General features: G+C 43.9%; 1 pseudogene across 1 annotated transcript in view; it reads right to left on the minus strand.

Annotated features, from left to right (window-relative positions):
- Nucleotides 1-22,697, minus strand: part of LOC147100760 (uncharacterized) — a 387,502-nt pseudogene that overhangs the window by 324,801 nt on the left and 40,004 nt on the right. The gene's annotated exons all lie outside the window — the stretch shown is intronic.

Raw genomic sequence — 22,697 nt, forward strand, 5'->3', positions numbered from 1 at the left:
TTTATTATTGTTTAAACTGTTGAGGATTCACTGGTTCTGACAGTGCACTGATATTAATTAATACCTTCATTAACTTGGTGTTTTGGCCATGTGCATTTTAATTGAGTTTCATATCCCACTGAGCTCAGTGACGCCACCATTGACATTCCTCCTGTGATTACAAGATCACTGAGAAAGGACATTCAGTTCATCCAACCAGAAAGGCCCTAAAGTCCCACCATTTCTTACATGATTCCAGGATTTTCATTCCTACTATCCTACCCTGAAGTCCATTCCATTTATTGACCAATTTAGGAATCTTATCATAAATGTGTGAAGCACTTTGATAAGAGTCCTAAATTTGCCCTTCACTAGTTTGAACTTGTGTCCCCTTGTGATTCGCCCACTTTGGAACAGGAAATGCAAGAGTAAGAGTAAACATGAAGCTGTTCTCAAGTACCTCCCAAAGGCCAGCTCAGAGGAATATTAGCAGATCCTGAGAACATGTTACCCATCTGCTGCCTCTTCAGCGGTAGTCGAGACATGGTCTAAATCCCCCTCAAATTTAAAATAAATAAATACAGTGCTGAAAGCTGTCCTGGCCCACACATCTGTTGTAAAAGTCGGATAGCCAGGTGGTGAAGGATAGAACACTAGAGCCTAGTCTCCAGTTACAGAGATACACAATATAAACTGCGCAGCCGCCCCCCCCCCCCCAAGATAAGTTTGCAACCCTTCCCCAGCCAATAGAGAGCGTCCCCAAATAATTCCCACCACGTGAACACAATTATCACCAAATTGCTATACACTATTTTAAGACAATTAACATCTGTCTCAATGAAATGAGCTGGGCAGCAGGCTAGATGTCACTATTTGTCAAGGTACTCAAACATCATGTCCCAATGCTACAGTCTCCCTACAAATGTAAAAATTGTTTGTTTCCTTTTGCCAGACGCACCACACTGGACTTGGATATACAGGGCATAATTTCAAAGTTTGCAGATGACACAAAACTCGGAAAAGTAGTAAACAATGTGGAGAATAGTAGAAGGCTTCAGGAGGAATTGACAGACTGGTGAAATGGGCAGACAAATGGCAGATGAAATTCAACACAGGGAAGTGATGCATTTTGGAAGGATGAAGAGAGGCAAGATAAACTAAATGGTACAATTTTAAAGGGGGCGCAGAAACAGAGAGACCTGAGGGTTTACGTACAGAAATCTTTGAAGGTGGCAGACAAGTTGAGAAGGCTGTTAAAAAGCATATGGGGTCCTCGGCTTTATTAATAGAGGCAGAGTGTACAAAAGCAAGGAGGTTATGCTAAACTTTTATAAATCACTGGTTAGGCCTCAGCTGGAGTATTGTGTCCAATTTGGGCACCGTACTTTAGGAAGGAAGGATGTCAAGGCCTTGGAGGGGGTGCAGAGAAGATTTACTAGAATGGTACCGGGATTGAGGGGCTTCAGTTACGTGGAAAGACTGGAGGAGCTGGGATTGTTCTCCTTAGAGCAGAGAAGGTTCAGGGGAGATTTAATAGAGGTGTACAAAATCATGAAGGGTTTTGATAGAGTAAATTAGGAGAAACTGTTTCCACTGGCAGAAGGGTCAATAACCAGAGGACACAGATTTAAAGTAATTGGCAAAAGACCCAAAAGGTGAGATGTGGAGAATTTTTTTTTAAATGTGAGTTATGATGATCTGGAATGCACTGCTTGAAAGGGTGGTGGAAGAAGTTTCAATAGTAACTGATGTAAGAAAACTACTAGGCACTTGGTCTGAGTATTAAACAAGGCTTTAATCAATTGTTTTTCAACATGGAGATCTAGTTGTGTCCTTCACTAGTTCCTGTTAAAGAATGTCCCGCACAAGCTGGGCCCGTGCCTGAGTATTTATACTCTTCCTGGACAGCGCCACCAGCAGGCTGCCCAGTATTATTACATAAGTCATTTTCACATGAATGACAAGATTCATGTCAATAACTTTCAAAAGGGAATTGGATAAACTCAAAGACTGTGTGATGCTTTGGAGATGATTGATGTACTTGCACACTCAATGACAACAGTCGTCTTTTAAACTGTCTTCCTTTGCACCCACTTTTATTTTTTTTAAAAGCAGTTGCAATTGTTTAACACATGTTTCAACTTGGAATTTTACAAAAATTACTGTTAAGGCTTTACAAACTGCAGCCAGTCTGGGCCGTTTCAGTCTAATTGTGGGAACATTACTGGGTTGTGTAACTATTCTGTAACATGCCCAAATAATATTACCTCATTAAAAACAATGGGGATGAAGGCCATGCATCAAATCAATTCCTTTCATACAACTTAATGTCACACTGAAAACAATGAGAACTCAGGAGTGAATTCCTGGCTTGTCGGAAAAAAAAGTCAGTCCAACCGCAATTTTTTCTCCTCAGAAAATTAAATTGCAATCACAAATCAGTCTGAGATAAATCAATCACTAAAAAAAACAAAAAGTGCAAGTTATAAATCAGTGACTGCTTAACACAAGACGGCCATGGTCATATTGGACCAGATGGTGTTGAGGGAAAATATGAAAATAGGAAACTTGTACCCCTTTTTAATAAAATGGTGCATGACAATACTTTACCTGTAAATATAATTCTCTGTCGAGTGCTCTGAACCATGTGCTGATATACCGTGGAATAGAACGCCAGCTTGTAACATTTTAACTTTTAAAGAGGATGGAAAACACTTTTCTTCTTCACCCCACAGTGTGTTCCGAGTAGAGTGACATCACTGAGGGCAGCTTCAGGCTGAAGGAGTGCTAACTTTCTGCAGAATTCTAACTATAGAAGCGTAGATAGCCAAATGTCACAGGACATTATACAGTGCAGCTATAAAGTAATAAATCACTTGCAGTGTGTTTCCCCCACATGGAATGTCTGCAGGAAAGAGAAGCAATATAACTCCTTTAATTGGGGAAAACAATAGTTACAATCTGTTGCTCCACAACAAAACAGAAGAGGATGCATAACATTTCTGAGTTCTTACTAAACAGAATCACTTTCCCTTCCTCTATCCACCAATCTTCTTCACTTAAGAATTTGGAGGAGGATTATTGACCATTCACTGAAAGTGTCTGGTCAATGTGAATTGTCAAATCATTTACTGGGATGGTATTTCAAGAGACTTTTGACTACGGAGTCAAAATAAGACAATGTAATCTTATAATCGATCATTGGAGAGGTGAGTTTTAGGATACTGCTTGCAGCTTTAGGTACCCGATCAACAAAAGGACATGGATTTCATGGAGAAGGTGCAAAGAAGAGCAATAAGGATGATTTCAAGGACAAGGCTCTAAAAGTTAGAAATTAATGCTTGCAATATCAGCAACATGCACTTAGCATTCATATGACATTACTCTGTTATTAGAGGCTTAACCCATTCAAAATAAATGGATGACCACTTCTGTCCTAACCACACTGAGGAATGTCATATAAACACACCAAGCATTTGCCCACTATTATCTGCAATAGTATTATCTTGCCTATAATCATGAACAAAAACTCCCAGGCAAGGCAATTTAAATGTATCAAACACGCTGAAAGAATTTTCCACAGCAAAAACAAGTGTAAAAACAATGCTGCCATACAAAGATAGATAATACAAATTACTTCACCTCAGAGTTTCTTCCCTTCCTGAGTGAATATACTAATATTTTGAATAATTAAAATCTTACATCTGCGTGCACTTCCTATGAACTTTCTCCATTATAAATTCCTATGTCCACATTCTAATGCAGCCTGACTATATAAACCTGCCTGTCATGTTCCTGCCATTGGAGGTGCTTTAACACCACCACTCGTGGAATGGTGCAATTACAGCAGGACGAGTTTATATAGACAGTCTCCATTGTAAATGTGGGCACAGAAATTTATACAGGAAATACATAGAGAGACAGAATGTATGACTTTAAAATGGGGACTAAATTACAACCACATGCCCTGCCAATATTTATCCCTCAATCAACATCACAGAAACAAGATTATCTGGCCATTATTGCCGTTTGTGGGAGCTTGCTGTGCGCAAATTGGCTGCCGTGTGTTCTACAGTGACTTAAAAGGTACTTCATTGGCTGTAGAGTGCTTTGGGACGTCCAGTGGCCGTGAAAGGCGCTATATAAATGCAAGTCTTTCTTTCTTTCCCATTTAACCCGGCTTCATCTGTAAACTACACTTGGTCGTGATGCCCCTGTGCAATGCTACAGAAGATTAATTGATTTTTTCCTGTGAAAACCAAAATCATTACAATTCATGAAATAACAATTCACTTACAACAATGAATATATGCAAAACTACAAAAACTGGTGCATGAAGCAGAGAAAAATCATGCTGTAAGGTGTCAACAGCTAACTACTGTAATCAGCTGCCAGCAGATGTGCAATTTCCTTTGCAATTTTAATTACAGAAACCGCTGAAGGGTAATTTGTTCCAAGAAACATTGAGGCTTAATTTAAGCTAAAAATCAGCAAAAGCGCATTGCATTAATCTTAATCTACGGTGAATTGACTCAATTATGTGGCTAGCTGTCTTACCATTTTATTTTTGTTGCCAGTTTTCTTCCTTCTTCCTCGCCTAAGGGTTTGACTTTCCCTGGCATAAGATTACTTGGGTAGCAGTTACCCTTTGGTACCTGATCATTCTTAATGCGCGAGTCTAGAGATAGTGAGGGCTTGAAATTCTGGGAGTCCTGCTTTGCCCACAGAAGTGTGGTAGAGCAAGATTCCTGTCCACCTGCAGTCTGAGCTGTAGACCCCGTCCCAACTTGCGGGGTTGGGATCATTTGTATGATCAGGGAAGTCGGAATGCACCCGTATTAATTGCATCAGAGGCGCCTGTCCAGCTGACTCACTCCAAATGGCGAAAACATGTAAGAAAAGGCCAATTCTTTTTTATTTATTAGTTCCTGGGATGTGGGCATCGCTGGCAAGGCCAACATTTATTGCCCATCCCTAAATGCCCTCGAGAAGGTGGTGGTGAGCCGCCTTCTTGAACCGCTGCAGTCCGTGTGGTGAAGGTACTCCCACAGTGCTGTCAGGGAGGGAGTTCCAGGATTTTGACCCAGCAACGATGAAGGAACGGTGATATACTTCCAAGTCAGGATGGTGTGCGACTTGGAGGGGAAAATTATTTAAGGTAACAAATCCCTTCCGGATCCTTTGGGGCTTTTGAAAGGCTCTGTATGGGACCCATATCAGTCTTGACTGGCAGATCCCACTGTGTATAAGGAGAATATAACGGATGGAATTTCTGGGGTAACCCAAAAACTCCCACAGATACACCCCCCCAAAATAGTGGATATGGGAGGGAAATGGCAGGTTCAAGACGTGCTGCATTTCCCTCGCCACCCTGACCAGAATTTGAACCGTAGTTTACAGAACACAAAACTGACAGATCTAGCTTCTACCCAAACTCCAGCCCCACACAGGTGATCTGCCCGCTCTACACCCTCCCTGGCCACCAGAACTGAAGCCCAATTCTGGCAGTCTAATCCGACTTCCATACATGTCTGCATATTCCAGCACAGGTCACTGGCAAGAGATTGGAGTAGAAGCATTAGCTGATTTTCCCACCCTAGCTAGGAGATGCTGAAACTAATCGTCACATCCACTGCTAGCTGAATTCAACCAATTCGCCACAGCCCGGGATTCAGACGTGGGATCTTGTGGTCTATATGACTCAGTGACGTATTACTGTTACCAACTGAGCCATTGGTTCCTTTCAATTTTGTGGATTTAAATTTGTTGCTGAAATTAGTACTGCACAAAACATTTATTTATTCTCACCTGGCTTCCTAAGCTTTTTAAAAAAAAATCTTTTTGTTGGGTTCCTTTTTGAAAATATTTCTTCCCTCTTTAGCGCTCCCTGCTGGAGAGACTTAGCTTGCAAACTGCCACTACGTTTCTCCAAATGCCACTTTGGGCTGGTTGCTACGAAAGTGCTCTAGAGTAGCCGTTGTTTACTTGCTCTCAGATTTTCCAGTTGTCTCTTTGGGGCTCTGCTCTGGGCCTGGCCCAAGATTGTGAACTCCGTGTATACGAGACCACATTGCACCACCCTGTGGCACAGTAAGTCAATACACCACATTGTATAACTGTTCAGGTTTTGAAACCACCTTCAAAACAAAATATACAAATGATAACAGACATTTTGAAATAGCTATTATGAATAATCTTTATTTATGGCAGCTGCTTATCATCCAGATCCAAAAAGATCCAAGTTCCCAAATGTAGATTAAAAATAAATGAAAAGGGGTTTCCACAGCTGGAGTTGTACAGATATGGAATATGGCAATTTGTTTGCATGACTGTGTAGCACAATAGAAACATCAAAACACTTAATTGCAGTGCTTGACAGAACACTTGACACTCCAACTACTACAAAACAGATTCTCTGCAATTTTTCAGTAGCAAGGGGTCGTGTTTGTTCTATTAATTAACATACACCTACCAATTAAAATCTGCTGTAAAGAACCATCTGCCTCAAGTACACCTTGAAGTTAACCCTAGTACCCAACAGATGGCATAAATACAAACGTCTTTTAACTATAAAACTGGGTTTATAAACAGAAACAGTCGTTGTAATTTGGCAGATTTCTAGCCACACCTGTGTAAAGGAATAATTATCTAAAAGAAGAATGTAGTTTAATCTGTGGCCAGTTCAGAATTTCCATTTTGCATACAGCACTGCAGCCAAGTTCTCCGTCAGTTAGTACAGGTATTTCAAAGATGCGACAATGTGTAAAATGTCGGATTATAAAGTGCCTGGCGATCAAAGCAGCACGCTCACCGAGATCAATTTTGAACTTTAATTGTTGTTTTCCATGTGCTCATGCAAAATTTCTAATTTGAAATCTCTTTTTTTTTAATTAAAAAAAATGATCCTTCTGAACTGCTTGTCCATTTGTATAATCTAGTGCTGTGGTGCTAGGCCATCTTGCCACTTAAAATGGCATTGGTAGTGGATATGGTAGCGTAGTGGCGATGTTACTGGACTAGTAATCCAGAGGCTTGGATTAATAAGCGAGAAACAGAAAACGTGAGTTCAACTCCCACCGTGGCAGTTTAAGAATTCGATTTCTGTTTAAAAAATAAATAAATCTGGAAATAAAAAACTGGCATCAGCAAAAGTGACCATGAATCTGTCAGATTGTCGTAAAAAAAAACCTGGTTCACTCACGTCCTTTAGGGAAGACAACCTGCCGTCCTTACCCAGTCTGGTCTATATGTCACTCCAGTCTCACACCTATGGGGTAGAATCTTAACTATCCTCTGAAGTGGCCTAGTCACTCAAGGGCAATTAGGGATGGGCAATAATTGCTAGCAATGCCCACATCCTGAGAATGAATTTTAAAAAAGAATTTGGGGAAAAACCAAATAGCATCTCTGACTGGAACAGAATTTCTGGAAGCCTGGTTGCCCTTTTACATTTTTTTAAAAAGTATAAATTGTGGCATATGTGTTAGCATCCCTGACCTTGCTGGCTGAAGTCAAGAAAAGGGAAAATCAGGTGGGGTGTGTAACAAGCGGTCAATCCACTACTGCCCGTTTTGTGCCCCTGCCAAAACTGAAGTGCACCCCCCCAATATATCAAAATGGGGGGTTGCAGTTGATCACAGTATGTAGATGTGCAGATATACAATAAGATTGATTGGATAAGCAAAGAAAAAAAATCACGACCCAACTTGCGCCTTTAACGTAGTACAACGTCCCAAGGTGCTTCACAGGAGCGTAATCAAACAAAATTTGACACCGAGCCACATAAGGAGATAATAGGTCAGATGACCAAAAGCTTGGTCTAAGAGGCAGATTTTAAGGGCCGTCTTAAAGGGTGAGAGAGGTAGGGAGTTTAGGGACTAGGCAGCTGAAAGCATGGCCACCAATGGTGGAGCGATTAAAATAGAGGATGCGCAAGAGGCCAGAATTGGAGGAGCGCAGAAAGCCTAACATTTCCCTACATGATAACAATTTGGCTCCTCATTACATCAAGTAAGGCATGGTGATGACATCCAATCCCTGCAAATCCAGCAATCCAATTTGTTAAATAGAGGCAGGCTAGAGAACAGTCAGGTGATGCCCCCACAATGCTCTATTGGGCCCAGAGCTCCAAGAAGACAACTCGCCACCAGACTCTCGTAAAATTTCAACTATTAAAAATAATGATGCTTAACCTGAACATCCCTTTGTTCTTTCTGTCCATTTTTGTTTAAACAGCAAGTGCACTCGGCATCACTGAGGGAAGTGGTTGGTAGGTATCATCAGCAGTGTGAGGAATGAATTAACATGCACACTATTGACATTACAATACTAATTAAGTTATTAACTCGGCACTTGTTATTTTAGCTCCTTCAACCGGTTGAAGGAGCTAAATTAATAAAAGTAGGTAATGAATAACTCCATCAAGGCATTTAATCAATGCAGCAGTTTCAGTTTGATTGCATCCCTGGCCCACTATCAATGCCACGTCTTCTTTATTCTTTGCATTTCTTCTTCCTTCTGTCCTTGTCCTTGTCCTTGGACAGAGCAGATGCAGCAGATGCATTGCATGCAATAGTTAAATATTTCCACGGCAGGAGATCCCTGGAGCGATCCCCAAGTATCGATGCATAACAAGAAGTGCCACGAGAGGAGACGGGAAAGAGAGAGAGAGAGAGAAAAGACAGAGAAATGGAGAAGAAAATGAGAAATAACTAACACCGCAACCTCTACCTCCTAGAAGGACAAGGGCAGCAGGCGCACGAGAACACCACCACCTCCAAGTCCCCCTCCAAGTCATACACCATCCTGACTTGGAAATATATCGCCATTCCTTCATCGTCGCTGGGTCAAAATCGTGGAATTCTCTACCTAACAGCACTGTGGGAGCACTTTCACCACACGACTGCAGCGGTTCAAGGCGGCGGCTCACCACCACCTTCTCAAGGGCAACTAGGGATGGGCAACAAATGCCGGCCTTGCCAGCGATGCCCACATCCCGTGAACCAATCAAAAAAACGAAGGCACGACAAGCTTGTGTTCTACCAACCAAACCTGTTTCTTTACCTGTCCTATTACCATCTCGTCTCACCTTGAATATCTCTTAATGTCTCTTCTTTCATCCCCTCCCCTATTTCCCAGCCCCCAAACTGCCTTTTAATCTGTATAATTTCCTGCCTTTTTTTTTCTCAGTTCTGAAGAAGGGTTTCGACCTGAAACATTGACTCTGTTTCTCTCCACGGATGTTGCCTGGCCTGCTGAGTTTTTCCAGCGTTTTCTGATGTTATTTCGGATTTCCAGCATCCGCAGTGTTTTGCTATCGTATTAGTGTTTGGTTCACTGCCACCTCTCTTCTAGGAATGCCCACCTTGAAGAAGTTCTGCTCTTCTCTTCGACGGGATCTCCGTTTGGCTCTTCAACCTTGTTCATCTTCATTGCTTTCAGTTTCCCTTCTCGTGTTTGATCAGGTATCTGCCAAGACTCGGTTTCACAGCCACATCATTTTCCTCAGCAACTGTCTCCGGTTCCGACTTATTCCACATGGGTTCCAACTAAACTTCCACCCTTCGTGTTTCGGATCCACCCAGAATTACAAATATCTCCAAGATATTCATCGTTCCTCGAACTACTGCTCTCGCCGCATCTCGAGATCCACACTCAACGCCATGCGGCACCACATGAACACTCTCGACCTCTCTTCAGCAGCACCGACGCACTCTATCTCAAAGCTGTCCAGGTCCACAGTTCCATTTCATCCTTCGACTCATCCGACGCTTCAACAAAAATCTTTTTTTCTTCCTTACCGGTGTCAAGGATCGCAAGCTTCATCAACTCTTGAACACCAACGCCCCTCCGGAACCTTCTTCCCCTTCACTTTCCTCTGACCCCCCCTTCTCCCAATCTCACCCCCTGCCGCGTTTTCACTATCCCCTCTGACCTTCCCCTCTCTGACCCCAAACCATCAGTCCTCAGCAAAGGCCTGAGCTTCATCCCCTTACGCCCCCCACTTCAATGTATTTCGAGCTCGGCACGATGCTGAGCTCTTTTTCCGCCACCTTCGTCTTCGTGCCCACTTCTTTGGCCAGGAGTCTTCCCCTCGCACAGCTGACCCTTTCTCCTGCTTTCAGAATTCTCGTTCTACCTGGACCCCTCCCTCTGGCCTCTTAACCTCTCTAGATCTTTTCATTGCTAACTGCCGCCGTGACATCGGCCGTCTCCATTTCTCTGCTCCCCTCACTCACTCCAACCTACCTTCCTCTGAACTTGCAGCACTCCATTTTCTCAGATCCAACCCCGACATTGTCATTAAACCTGCTGACAAGGGTGGTGCTATTGTTTGGCAAACCGACCTCTACCTAGTGGAAGCTGAACGCCAACTCTCCGACACCTCCTCCTACCTCCACCTGGACCATGACCCCACTACCGAACATCAAACCACCGTTTCCAAGGCTGTCACTGACCTCATCTCCTCTGGAGATCTTCCCTCCATGGCAACCAACCTCATAGTTCCCCAACCCCGCACAGCCTGCTTCTACCTCCTTCCCAAGATCCACAAACAGGACTGCCCTGGTAGACCCATCGTTTCAGCCTGTTCTTGCCCCACAGAACTTATCTCTTCCTATCTCGACTATCTTTTCTCCCCTTGTCCAGTCACTGCCCACCTACATCCGCAACTCTTCGGATGACCTCCGCCACTTTAACAGTTTACAGTTTCCTGGCCCCAACCGCCTCCTTTTCACCATGGACGTACAATCCCTCTACACCTCCACCCCCCACCAGGATGGCCTGAGGGCGCTCCGCTTCTTCCTTGAACAGAGGCCCAACCAGTCCCCATCCACCACCACCCTCCTCTGCCTGGCTGAACTTGTTCTCACATTGAGCAACTTCTCCTTTGACTCCACTCATTTCCTCCAAATTAAAGGTGTTGCTATGGGTACCCGCATGGGTCCCAGCTATGCCTGCCTTTTCGTGGGATATGTGGAACACCCTTTGTTCCAGTCCTACTCAGGTCCCCTCCCTCACCTCTTTTTCTGGTACATAGGTGACTGTATCGGTGCCGTTTCCTGCTCGCGTCCTGAACTAGACAATTTCATTCACTTTGCTTCCAATTTCCACCCTTCCCTCACCTTCACATGGTCCATCTCCGACTCTTCCCTTCCCTTCCTCGACTTCTCCGTCTCCATCTTTGGGGATAGGTTATTGACCAACATTCACTACAAGCCCACTGACTCCCACAGCTACCTGGACTACACTTCCTTCCACCCCGCCTCCTGTAAGGACTCTATTCCATTCTCCCAGTTTCTCCGTCTCCGCCGCATCTGCTCTGACGATGCCACCTTCCATACCAGTGCTTCAGACATGTCTTCCTTTTTCCTCAACCGAGGATTCCCCTCTACCGTGGTTGATACGGCCCTCAACCATGTCCTTTCTATCTCCCGCACTTCTGCCCTCACCCCGGAACCACGATAGGGTTCCCCTTGTCCTCATCTTTCACCCCACCAGCCTCCACATTCAACGGATCATCCTCCGCCAATTCCACCACCTCCAATGTGATCTCACCACCAAATGCATCTTCCCCTCCCCTTTCAGCATTCCATAGGGACCGCTCCCTCCGAGACACCCTAGTCCACTCCTCTATCACCCCCAGCACCTTCCCGTGCAAGCGCAGGAGATGCAACACCTGCCCTTATACCTCCCCCCTTCCCACTGTCCAGGGCCCCAAACACCCCTTCCAGGTGAAACAGCGATTTACTTGTACTTCTTGCAATTTAGTATACTGTATTCGCTGCTCACGATGTGGTCTCCTCTACATTGGGGGGACCAAACGCAGATTGGGTGACCGTTTTGCGGAACACCTCCGTTCAGTCCGTAAGGGTGACCCCGAGCTTCCGGTCGCCTGTCATTTCAATTCACCGTTCCATTCCCACTCAGACCTCACCGTCTGCGGCCTCTTGCATTGTTCCACGGAAGCTCAGCGTAAGCTCGAGGAACAGCACCTCATCTTCCGATTAGGCACTTTACAGCCTTCCGGACTCAATATCGAGTTCAACAATTTCAGATCATAACCTCGGCCCCTATTATATTTTTATATTTTTTTATCCACACTTTTGGTTTGTGCCTTTTCCTTTTTTTTCCTCTCTCCCACATGGCAGCTGTCTCTCACTCTGCCAGCGCATTTCACACTTCATCTAGAGCCAGTTTGTTTCTTTACCTGTCCTATTACCATCTCGTCTCACCTTGAATATCTCTTAATGTCTCTTCTTTCATCCCCTCCCCCATTTCCCAGCCCCCAAACTGCCTTTTAATCTGTTTCATTTCCTGCCTTTTTTTCCCTCAGTTCTGAAGAAGGGTTTCGACCTGAAACGTTGACTCTGTTTCCCTCCACGGATGTTGCCTGGCCTGCTGAGTTTTTCCAGCATCTTCTGTTGTTATTTAGCTCTTGAGAATGTTCTTAAAAAGGAGAGATTTAGGGAGGAAATTCCAGACAGTAGAAATATTTCTAATCTCGGAGAGGTGAAAAAACATCATGCTGCTAGACCACATATTAAACTTCAACTTGTTTTTTGGAAGAAACTAACACAAAAAGTTGTTAAATCAGCAAATCAAGTCGCAATGTAGTACTTAAATGTAGCACTAAGGACATAAATAACAATGCACTTCAAGATTCTTCTTAGCCCTTATAACAGAGTCGTTTACTTGCATTTTACACAAGTAAAATGGCACTTGCAGAGTTCTGAGTTTGTACTGAAGAACCAAGGGCTCCCACTCAGATGTAGCTGGTCCAGCCAGCTTCCTTCACCTCAGAATAAGAGAGCCACTAAGCAAGCTTCTTTGAAGAAGCCCCAGATCCTCCCACCCCAAATGCTTGATTGCTAAATCAATCGCTCTGGCCTGTTTTCATAAAACAAAAGGCTATTTATCATCCCTTGAGGGCCCAGCCGTTAGGGATGGTAATTGCATCTGAAAGCTCACAGCCCTTGACATTGGTCTGAAAGGATATTGCAAAATACATTATGCATTGTTCTATAAAGAGTCTTTAACCTGTTTAGCAGAATTCAAAGGCTGCTGGGGGCTCCAAATCAGGCATATGTATGTTCATACACACCCTCATGTAGACAAAAAGAGGGAAAAGCCCTTCCAAAAAGCAGTTCACAGAAACTAAATGTTATTAATATATTATGCTTCCAGACAGGTTATATTACAGAAGCAAAATATTGCAGATGCTGGAAATCTGAAATAAAAACAGAAAATGCTGGAAATACTCAGCAGGTCAGGCAGCATCTGTGGAGAGAGAAACAGTGTTAACGTTTCAGGTCAATGACCCTTCATCAGAACTGGAAAATGTTGGAGATGGAACAGGTTTTTAAGCAAGTGTCGGGGCAGGGAATGGGGGGAGGGGAGGAAAGAACAAAAGGGAAGGTCTGTGATAGGATGGAAGGCAGGAGAGATTGAGAGACAAAAGGGATGATGGTGCAAGGCAAAAGGAGATGGTAATGGGACAAGTTAAGAAACAAAAGATGACTTTGTCTCTTAATCTCTCCTACCTTCCATCCTATCCCGTCACGCCGTGGTACTGCAGACCTTCCTCCCCTTATTAAAGGGGAGGGGTCTTGCGCAGCGCAAACCAGGACCCAGCTGGGCCACCAGGGAGCGGGTTGCCGGCAAAAGAGCCCGGCACTCAAGAGTCCGATCGCGGCCTGCGATCGGGGGACAGTAGAGGGGGCAGGTGCTGGCAGGCGGCCATTTAAAAAATGGCCACCCGGCACCGCCCTTTAAATATCGTCACCCCGGCTGCACGTATGCCCCCCTGACCCTGTCGGACATAGCGTACAGCGGTACATCAGTGGGTGCGACCGAAGTTTGCAGCTAGGGTGCTGCACAAGGTGATGACGTCATTGCCGGAGGCGCAGTGCCGTGGGGCGCAACTGGCTACCGCTAACCTCCCGCTAAATTTCACAGGGGGCGTTAGCGGCAGCACGCCCGGGCGCTAGTTGCTTTGCTCCGAGGCGCAAAGCAACCGAATTTTGCCACCCCAGAGTCTTGGCCTCACTATCACTTAAATGCAGGAACAGAAGATAGAATCTTTATAATTTGAGACAGGACAGATTCCCATTTCCCATCATAATGACAAATATTACGTGGTCCAGATGACACCATGAGATCAACACTCCTGCTTCACATTTGCTTGTTAGGTTACCTATGTGGTGGCCAACATTACATTTGTAACAAGTGAATAAGCTACTCTGCCCTAACAATATGCCTCAAACCCCCCAATGCACCAGTGTGACATTTTTCCATTTCTCAATCAAGTCATCTTGTGGCCTTGGAGTGAGATTGCCAATTAGTGCCAGAGTTGGGTCTGTTTTGAGTTGTGGCTGCTTGGTCACTGGGAATGAGATTAAAACTGTCCATACCAATTCATGTCAGATTCTACTGTAGCATCCAAACCCTATTAGTGGAGGTTTTACCTCACTAATGATTGTTTTAGCACAAAACACATTCTGAAACTTTCAATCACTGGCACCGTGAAATCCCATACGTATCCCAAGCGTTCATTCATTGTTGCATTTAGATGCTATACCCACTTCAATCTCCCCCTTCCTCCTCCAATCTACAGGATCTTAAAACAAGCTTGGTTTCACCCACTCATTACTTCTCGACTATTCTCTCCTGATCTTTTCAACTTTGCCGATGTTCTGCACAATCAGCTATTTGGCCCTCTGTGGCACTACATATTAGAGCATTAATATGAAGATGCATGGATTAGAATATGAGTACACACTCGCAAATCACCTCCCAGTTAATTACTTGTGTTAGTATAGAGGGCTTTAAACTAATTAGTGGGGGGGAGGTTTCTAGAGAGCAAATAATAAAAATGACAACGGAGAAGGCCATAGACCTAGGTAGCAGTGGGGGAATTAAAAACCAGAGAGTGTCAGGAAGGGACAGAGTGTATGGAGTAAAAGGTAAAGTAGTAAAAGGGGAAAAAGCAGGAACTAAGTGTCACAAAACATATTTGAAAGTTCTTTATCTGAATGCACGTAGCATTCGTAACAAAATGGACGAGTTGACGGCACAAATAACTACATATGGGTATGATCTTGTGGCCATTACAGAAACATGGCTGCAGGGTGACCATGACTGGGAATTAAACATACGAGGGTATTTAACAACCAGGAAGGACAGGCAGGAAGGTAGGGGAGGCTATGTTAATAAAGGAAGGAATCACTGCAATACAGAGAAATGATATTGGGTCAAAGGATCAGGATAATGAAACAGTTTGGGTGGAGATAAGGAATAATAAGGGAAAAAAACACTAGTGGGCGTAGTCTATAGGCCTCCTAACCGTTGCAACTCTGTTGGATGGAGTATTAATCAGGAAATAGTTGGGGCTTGTAATAAGGGAACAGCTATAATTATGGGGATTTTAACTTTCATATTAACTGGACAAATCAAATTGGGCAGGGCAGCCTTGAGGAAGAGTTCATTGAGTGTATTAGGGATGGGTTTCTTGAGCAGCATGTAACTGAACCGACCAGGGGGCAGGCAATCTTAGATCTGGTCCTGTGTAATGAGACAGGATTAATAAAAAATGTCCTAGTAAAAGATCCCCTTGGAACGAGTGACCATAACATGGTTGAATTCCATATTCAATTAGAGGGCGAGAAGGTTGGATCTCAAACAAACGTACTGAGCTTGAATAAAGGAGACTATGAAGGTATGAGAGCGGAATTGATTAGAGTGCACTGGGAAAATAGATTAAAGGGTAAGATGGTACATGATCAGTGGTGTACATTCAAGGAGTTATTTTACAACTTTCAAAAAATATATATTCCACTGAGGAAAAAAGGGTGTAAAAGAAAAGACAGCCATCCGTGGCTAAGTAAAGTAATAAAGGAGAGTATCCGACTGAAAACAAGGCCATATAAGGTAGCCAAATCTAGTGGGAGGATAGAAGATTGGGAAGTCTTTAAAAGACAGCAAAAAATAACTAAAAGATTGATTAAGAAAGGGAAAATAGGTTATGAAAGTAAATTAGCTAAAAATATAAAAACATATAGCAAGAGTTTCTATAGTTATATAAAAAGAAAAAGGGTGGCTAAAGTAAATGTTGGTCCCTTAGAGGATGAGACCAGGAAATTAGTGGTGGGAAACATGGAGATGGCAAAAACGCTGAACAAATATTTTGTATCAGTCTTTACAGTAGAGGACACTAAGAATATCCCAACACTGGGCAAACAGGGGGCTCTAGGGGGGAGGAGCTAAATACGATTAAAATCACTATGGAAGTGGTACTCGGTAAAATAATGGGACTTAAGGCGGATAAATCCCCTGGACCTGATGGCTTACATCCTCGGGTCTCGAGGGAAGTGGCGGTAGGGATTGTGGATGCATTGGTAATAATTTTCCAAAACTCCCTGGACTCAGCAAAGGTCCTGGCAGATTGGAAAACTGCTAATGTAACACCCTTATTTAAAAAGGGTAATAGACAGAAGGCTGGAAATTATAGACCAGTTAGCTTAACATCTGTGGTTGGTAAATTTTTAGAGTCGATTATCAAGGAGACAGTAACGGGACATTTGGATAAACATAATTTAATAGAGCAAAGTCAGCATGGTTTTACGAAGGGGAAGTCATGTTTGACAAATTTGCTTGAGTTCTTTGAGGACGTAACATACAGGGTGGATAAAGGGGAACCAGTGGACGTAGTGTATTTAGACTTCCAAAAGGCATTTGACAAGGTGCCACACAAAAGATTATTGCTCAAGATAAAAAATCACGGGATTGGGGGTAATATTCTGGCATGGGTGGATGATTGGCTATCTAATAGAAAGCAGAGAGTTGGGATAAATGGTTCATTCTCAGACTGGCAATCAGTAACTAGTGGTGTTCCACAGGGGTCAGTGCTGGGACCCCAACTCTTTACAATCTATATTAACAATTTGGAGGAAGGTACCGAGTGTAACATATCAAAGTTTGCAGATGATACAAAGATGGGAAGGAAAGTAGTGAGTGAGGAGGACATAAAAAACCTGCAAAGGGACATAGATAGGCTAAGTAAGTGGGCAGAGATTTGGCAGATAGAATATAATACTGGAAAGTGTGAGGTTATGCACTTTGGCAGGAAAAATCATAGAGCAAGTTAATATCTCAATGGCAAGAAACTGGAAAGTACTGCAGTACAAAGGGATCTGGGGGTCCTGGTGCACGAAACACAAAAAGTTAGTATGCAGGTGCAGCAGGTGATCAAGAAGGCCAATGGAATGTTGGCTTTTATTGCTAGGGGGGTGGAATATAAAAACAGGGAGGTATTGCTGCAGTTGTACAAGATATTGGTGAGACCACACCTGGAATACTGCATACAGTTTTGGTGTCCATTCTTAAGAAAAGACATACTTGCTCTCGAGGCAGTACAAAGAAGGTTCACTCGGTTAATCCCGGGGATGAGGGGGTTGACATATGAGGAGAGGTTGAGTAGATTGGGACTCTACTCATTGGAGTTCAGAAGAATGAGAGGCAATCTTATTGAAACATATAAGATTGTGAAGGGGCTTGATCGGGTGGATGCAGTGAGGATGTTCCCAATGATGGGTGAAACTAGAACTAGGGGGCATAATCTTAGAATAAGGGGCTGCTCTTTCAAAACTGAGATGAAGAGAAACTTCTTCACTCAGAGGGTGGTAGGTCTGTGGAATTTGCTGCCCCAGAGAGCTGCGGAAGCTACATCATTAAATAAATTTAAAACAGAAAGAGACAGTTTCCTAGAAGTAAGGGGAGTTAGGGGTTACGGGGAGCGGGCAGGAAATCGGACATGGGGCTAGGTTCGGATCGGTCATGGCCCTGTGGGTGGCGGAGCAGGCCCAGGGGCCGTGTAGCCTGGTCCTGCTCCTACTTCTTGTGTTCTAATTCTGTGTTAGATTTCAGGAGATGGTTCTATTCACAGGGATTAGTGGAGACCTCGGGAACAGGCTGCCAGCTAGGAGTCCTTCAAGAGTAAATTGGCCCTGTTCCTGGCTGGGGTGGAGATCACCTCTTACAGAAGGTAAGTACTGTAGGAAATACAGCGACAGAGTGATCTCCTGGACGAGTTTCGATCTAGAGGAATTTCCCAGATTTTTTCTCCCAAATTGGCACATTGGGTTTTTTATCTGGTTTTTCGCCTCTCCCAGGAGATCACATGGGTTCGGGTGGGATGGAGAGTGAAAGTAGATTTGAGGTTAGGCTCAGATCAGCCATGATCTTATTGAATGGCGGAGCAGGCTCGAGGGGCCGATTGGCCTACTCCTGCTCCTATTTCTTATGTTCTTATGTCATGGAGAGGCACAGGGCAATTTCCCCACAGGGAGTGGGTGGGGGGGGTGGGAGAATTTTTTTCTCTTCAAACACAGGCACTTCCCCCATTGGCTGATTTGTGCATTTCGTGCCAGTCGAAGAGCTGCATAGGTAAAGACATGGGAGTAAATTTTCCCTTTTGTCTTCAGTGGAAGCTCCCCAATGTAATCGCCATAGGCACTTACCAAGTGGATCATGATCACCACCACCATCATCATCAACAGCAACAACAACTTGTGCATTTATATAGCGCCTTTAATGTAGTAAAACATCCCAAAGTGCTTCACAAGTGTATTAGAAGACAAAAAATTTGACACCGAGCCCCATAAGGAGAAATTAGGGCAGGTGACCAAAAGCTTGGTCAAGGAGTTGGTTTTAAGCAGCATCTTAAAGGAGGAAAGAGAGGTAGAGAGGTGGAGAGGTTTAGGCAGGGAATTCCAGAGCTTAGGGCCTGGGCAACAGAAGGCACGGCCATCAATGGTTGAGCAATTATAATCAGGGATGCTCAAGAGGGCAGAATTAGTGGAGCGCAGATATCTCGGCGGGTTGTGGGGCTTCAGGAGATTACAGAGATAGGGAGGGGCGAGGCCATGAAGGGATTTGAAAACAAGGATGAGAATTTTGAAATCGAAGCATTGCTTAACCAGGAGCCAATGTAGGTTAGCGCGCACAGGGGGTGATGGGCGAACGGGACTTGGTGCGAGTTTAGGACACAGGCAGCTGAGTTTTGGATCACCTCAAGTTTATGTAGGGTGGAATGTGGAAGGCCAGACAGGAGTGTGTTGGAATAATCAAGTCTAGAGGTAACAAAGGCATGGATCACAGCTGTTAACCCACAATTTGCCACTTCAAGGTGCAGTGCATCAGAACTCCCCAATCATTTCTTTTAATTTTCATTCAATGAATTGTCACATTGCTGGACAGTGAAATGCCCAAGATTTCACATTGCTATTTTATTAAGGGAATACTGCAAATTAACTGTGTTTGTCTAATTCAAGTTTAATCTTTTCTCGTAAGAAATTTCTGTTTTCTCCTAGGGTCATGCAATGACTTTACACAAGAGGCTGGATGATGTGATCTCTGACCCTCTACCCATGTTGCTCTGAATTAACGACAAGGATTTCTTGCATCACCATGCCAGCTCTAAGATTCCATTTTATAAAGAAAGAAAGACTTGCATTTACATAGCGCCTTTCACGACCACCGGACATCTCAAAGCGCTTTACAGCCAATGAAGTACTTTTGAAGTAGAGTCACTGTTGTAATGTGGGAAATGTGGCAGCCAACTTGCGCACAGCAAGCCCCCACAAACAGCAATGTGCCAATGACCAGATAATCTGTTTTTGTTATGTTGGTTGAGGGATAAATATTGGCCGGGATACCGGGGATAACTCCCCTGCTCCTCGTTGAAATATGCCATGGGATCTTTTAATGATCATATAGTCTCTTAATCTGAACTGTTCTTTGGAGCTAAAAAAATTTAAATGATCTAATAACTCAATTTAAGCAGTTGGAATAAAACTGGAGGCTTTTGAGCACAATTCATATTCAAATTCTCCAATAATTTGAATTAAACAACTTCAAATTAACAGAAGTAGACTGTACATCGATTATCCAGTAATTCAAATTAAACAATTTCAATTTAACCGTAAACTATTACTGAAGGACTCTCACTATTTACTAAATTTATAACAATTTTACATGCTTTTAAAAGCTGAAAATGTTATGGATTTAGAAAAAATAATTTTAACATTGTGTGCGCTATCCAAAGAACTATATATACTCTGGCTACCTCTACTGATTGCAGTCAGTAGTGCCGCACATATACTTCCAACCCACTTCATTTAATGGTGACACGTAGGATTAAAAGTACATTGCATATTCCCATGGGTCCTAATTGTTTACAATAACATGTCCCTAAAAATATGTTGATTGTGATTAGCTGCCTACTATAGAATGTACCCAACAGACTCTTACTGCAAATAACATCTCCGGTCAGCTGACTTTAGGCAGACTCATCCAGCTACAGGTCTGGGCATTATCCAGAATTGCCTTCGCAGACAATGTTCCCAGTAGGCTATGTTCTGCGTGGCCTGTTTCTTTCAATGCGAACTCCCTTTAAATTTCTGCGCCCGCGCGGTATTTCTAGTGTAAAAGCTTGTGAGCGACCTGCGCGGGACCTTGCAGATTACTGAGCGACTGCGCGCGCAAGCAGCTCAGAGGGAACATTGTTCCTAGATTCATAACAAAAACAAGCAGACACTGTTTCAACAGTCTCTTCTCTGATCTGAAAAAGAGCAAACAGCAATAAAGTCCTTTATTGCACACACGCTCTCAGGTTAGCAAGGACCGACTAGACTGAAAGGCTCAACCCAAAAGTTTCATCCTTCAAGGCTCGAGGCCAGGCCAAATTCCTGCCTATTCAGCAAGGGAACTAGATATGGTGCAGGGGGGCAATGGTGGGTCAGGGGAGAGAAGAACAGTTAAAAACATTTTATAATAAGACCAGAGATGGCAGAAGATGCTATAGGATTTGGATATGCTCTCCAAATTATCCTGCCAAAACACAAATTGACATGAAAAGGCTAAATAATCAGATTATGATTTTATATACATTTATTATTTAGCAAAGGAGATAATTTATCAAGATTGCAAAGGTATCACATTTAAGTACTATTTTCTTTGATTAAATTAGACAAGACATAGTACCCAGTTCTGCCCCAAATTCCACCCCCACCCCCTCCCTCTCTACTAGCAGTCTGATGCAAAACTGCCCTCCCCAGTCTCAGGAATTTGGGAGTCTCTCAAACTTAAAACAACTGCAATTCTGAATTCATTTAAAATCTTCTCCCGTGGTCTCGGACAGTCCAAATCATACTGAAATTTATTAGGTTTGCAGAACAGATAGTTTTGCATGTACTACAGGAGCCACCTTTTTAATCTCGTATTTCTAGTCTACAGAACTGAAAGTCATAGAGGGAGAAATTCGGTATCGCCCCGTTTGGGGCGCAATTATTGGCCGGGCACAAAGTTTAGCGTCTGGCGCTAATTATCGCCACCGACTGCAAACTTGGCTTCTATCGCCCCTGGAGTTGATTGGAGCGCTAAATCAGGCGCTACACACCTCTCTTAAGGCGCTAACGCCGAAGAGCAAGGCGCTACCTCAGAGCGCTGGTGAAGCTCATGTGATGTCAGTCAGCAATGGAACACAGACACAATGGCGCTGGCCAGTTCTTAAAGGGGAGCGTCGATCTTGCTCTCCATCCACACCCTGCGCATTGCAGCCTTGAATCTCGGCCTGGAGAGACCTGTACATCAAAATAAACCTGCAAAGTGCTGCTCAGTACCCAAAACTCCTTCACACAGCATTGAATCTCTCCAGAAGACTCTCTCTCTCAGAATACGTGGTGCAAAAATGTCGCCGACAAAAAAAGGCAGGAAGCGGCCGCCTTTAAATAGCGCTCCCCCAGTCCCTTCCCGACTGCATAACATTCCTCTCAACCTGTCGTTGCTAGCGGCAGGTGGTAAGACAGGGGGCGCCACTCAATATCCGGTCCGGGGCGCTACCGGGGCGTTGCACGCTCGACTGAAGTCACGATCTGCAGGCGCAGGAAATCGTGGCAGTAGTGTTTAGCGCCGCCGCAAAATGTCTGGTCAATTTCGCAAGCGGTGCAAACATCACCGCCTCTGGGCGCTAGTTGTTTTGTGCCCCATTAGCGCCCTCTTAGGGCGCCAACGGGAGGCGCAAAGCAACCAAATTTTCCCCCCATAGAGTCATAACGGCACAGAAGGAGGCCATTCAGCCCATCGAAATGATGATGCATAACGTGCACTGGTTACGTGGTATGGAGCTAAGAAACAATTCCATGAAAATAATAACTTACAAATGCTACTTTGATAAAGCAGGAGAAAATACCCCAACAATAATTTGGGTTCTAACTTCTATTCTCTGAATTCCTCTGGGGATTTCACATCTAAATTCTGTTTCCCCCCCCCCCCAAAACTTGTATGTTGAAAAAGCCCTTGATAGTTTGCAACTGTTTCTAATTTGACACATTCACAAGAGCAGATAAAATGCCCAAGTATTAAAGTGTTACTGGGATCATATGAAAGAAGATCTCCCTGTAGTTAAATGGGTAACTAAATGGTATCTCCTTAAATCATTCATAGGGTTGCTCATGCAAAAATGGAAATTTATCAACACACCGCATTACAAACCATCACAAGCTTGTGACACACTTCCAGTTTCTGATTAGTTCGATGTTAAGGGATACACTACAATACTAGATACAGAGATGGGGGATCGATTCTAAACACAATGGCCTAGAAATTCAGTTGGTTGCGCCAGCCGCTAGCGCCTTAAGAGGACGAGAAGTGGGGCGCTAAGC

Source organism: Somniosus microcephalus, chromosome 25 (genome assembly GCF_052327205.1).
Source record: "Somniosus microcephalus isolate GS21.2 chromosome 25, FLI_Smic_1.0, whole genome shotgun sequence".
NCBI lineage: Eukaryota > Metazoa > Chordata > Chondrichthyes > Squaliformes > Somniosidae > Somniosus > Somniosus microcephalus.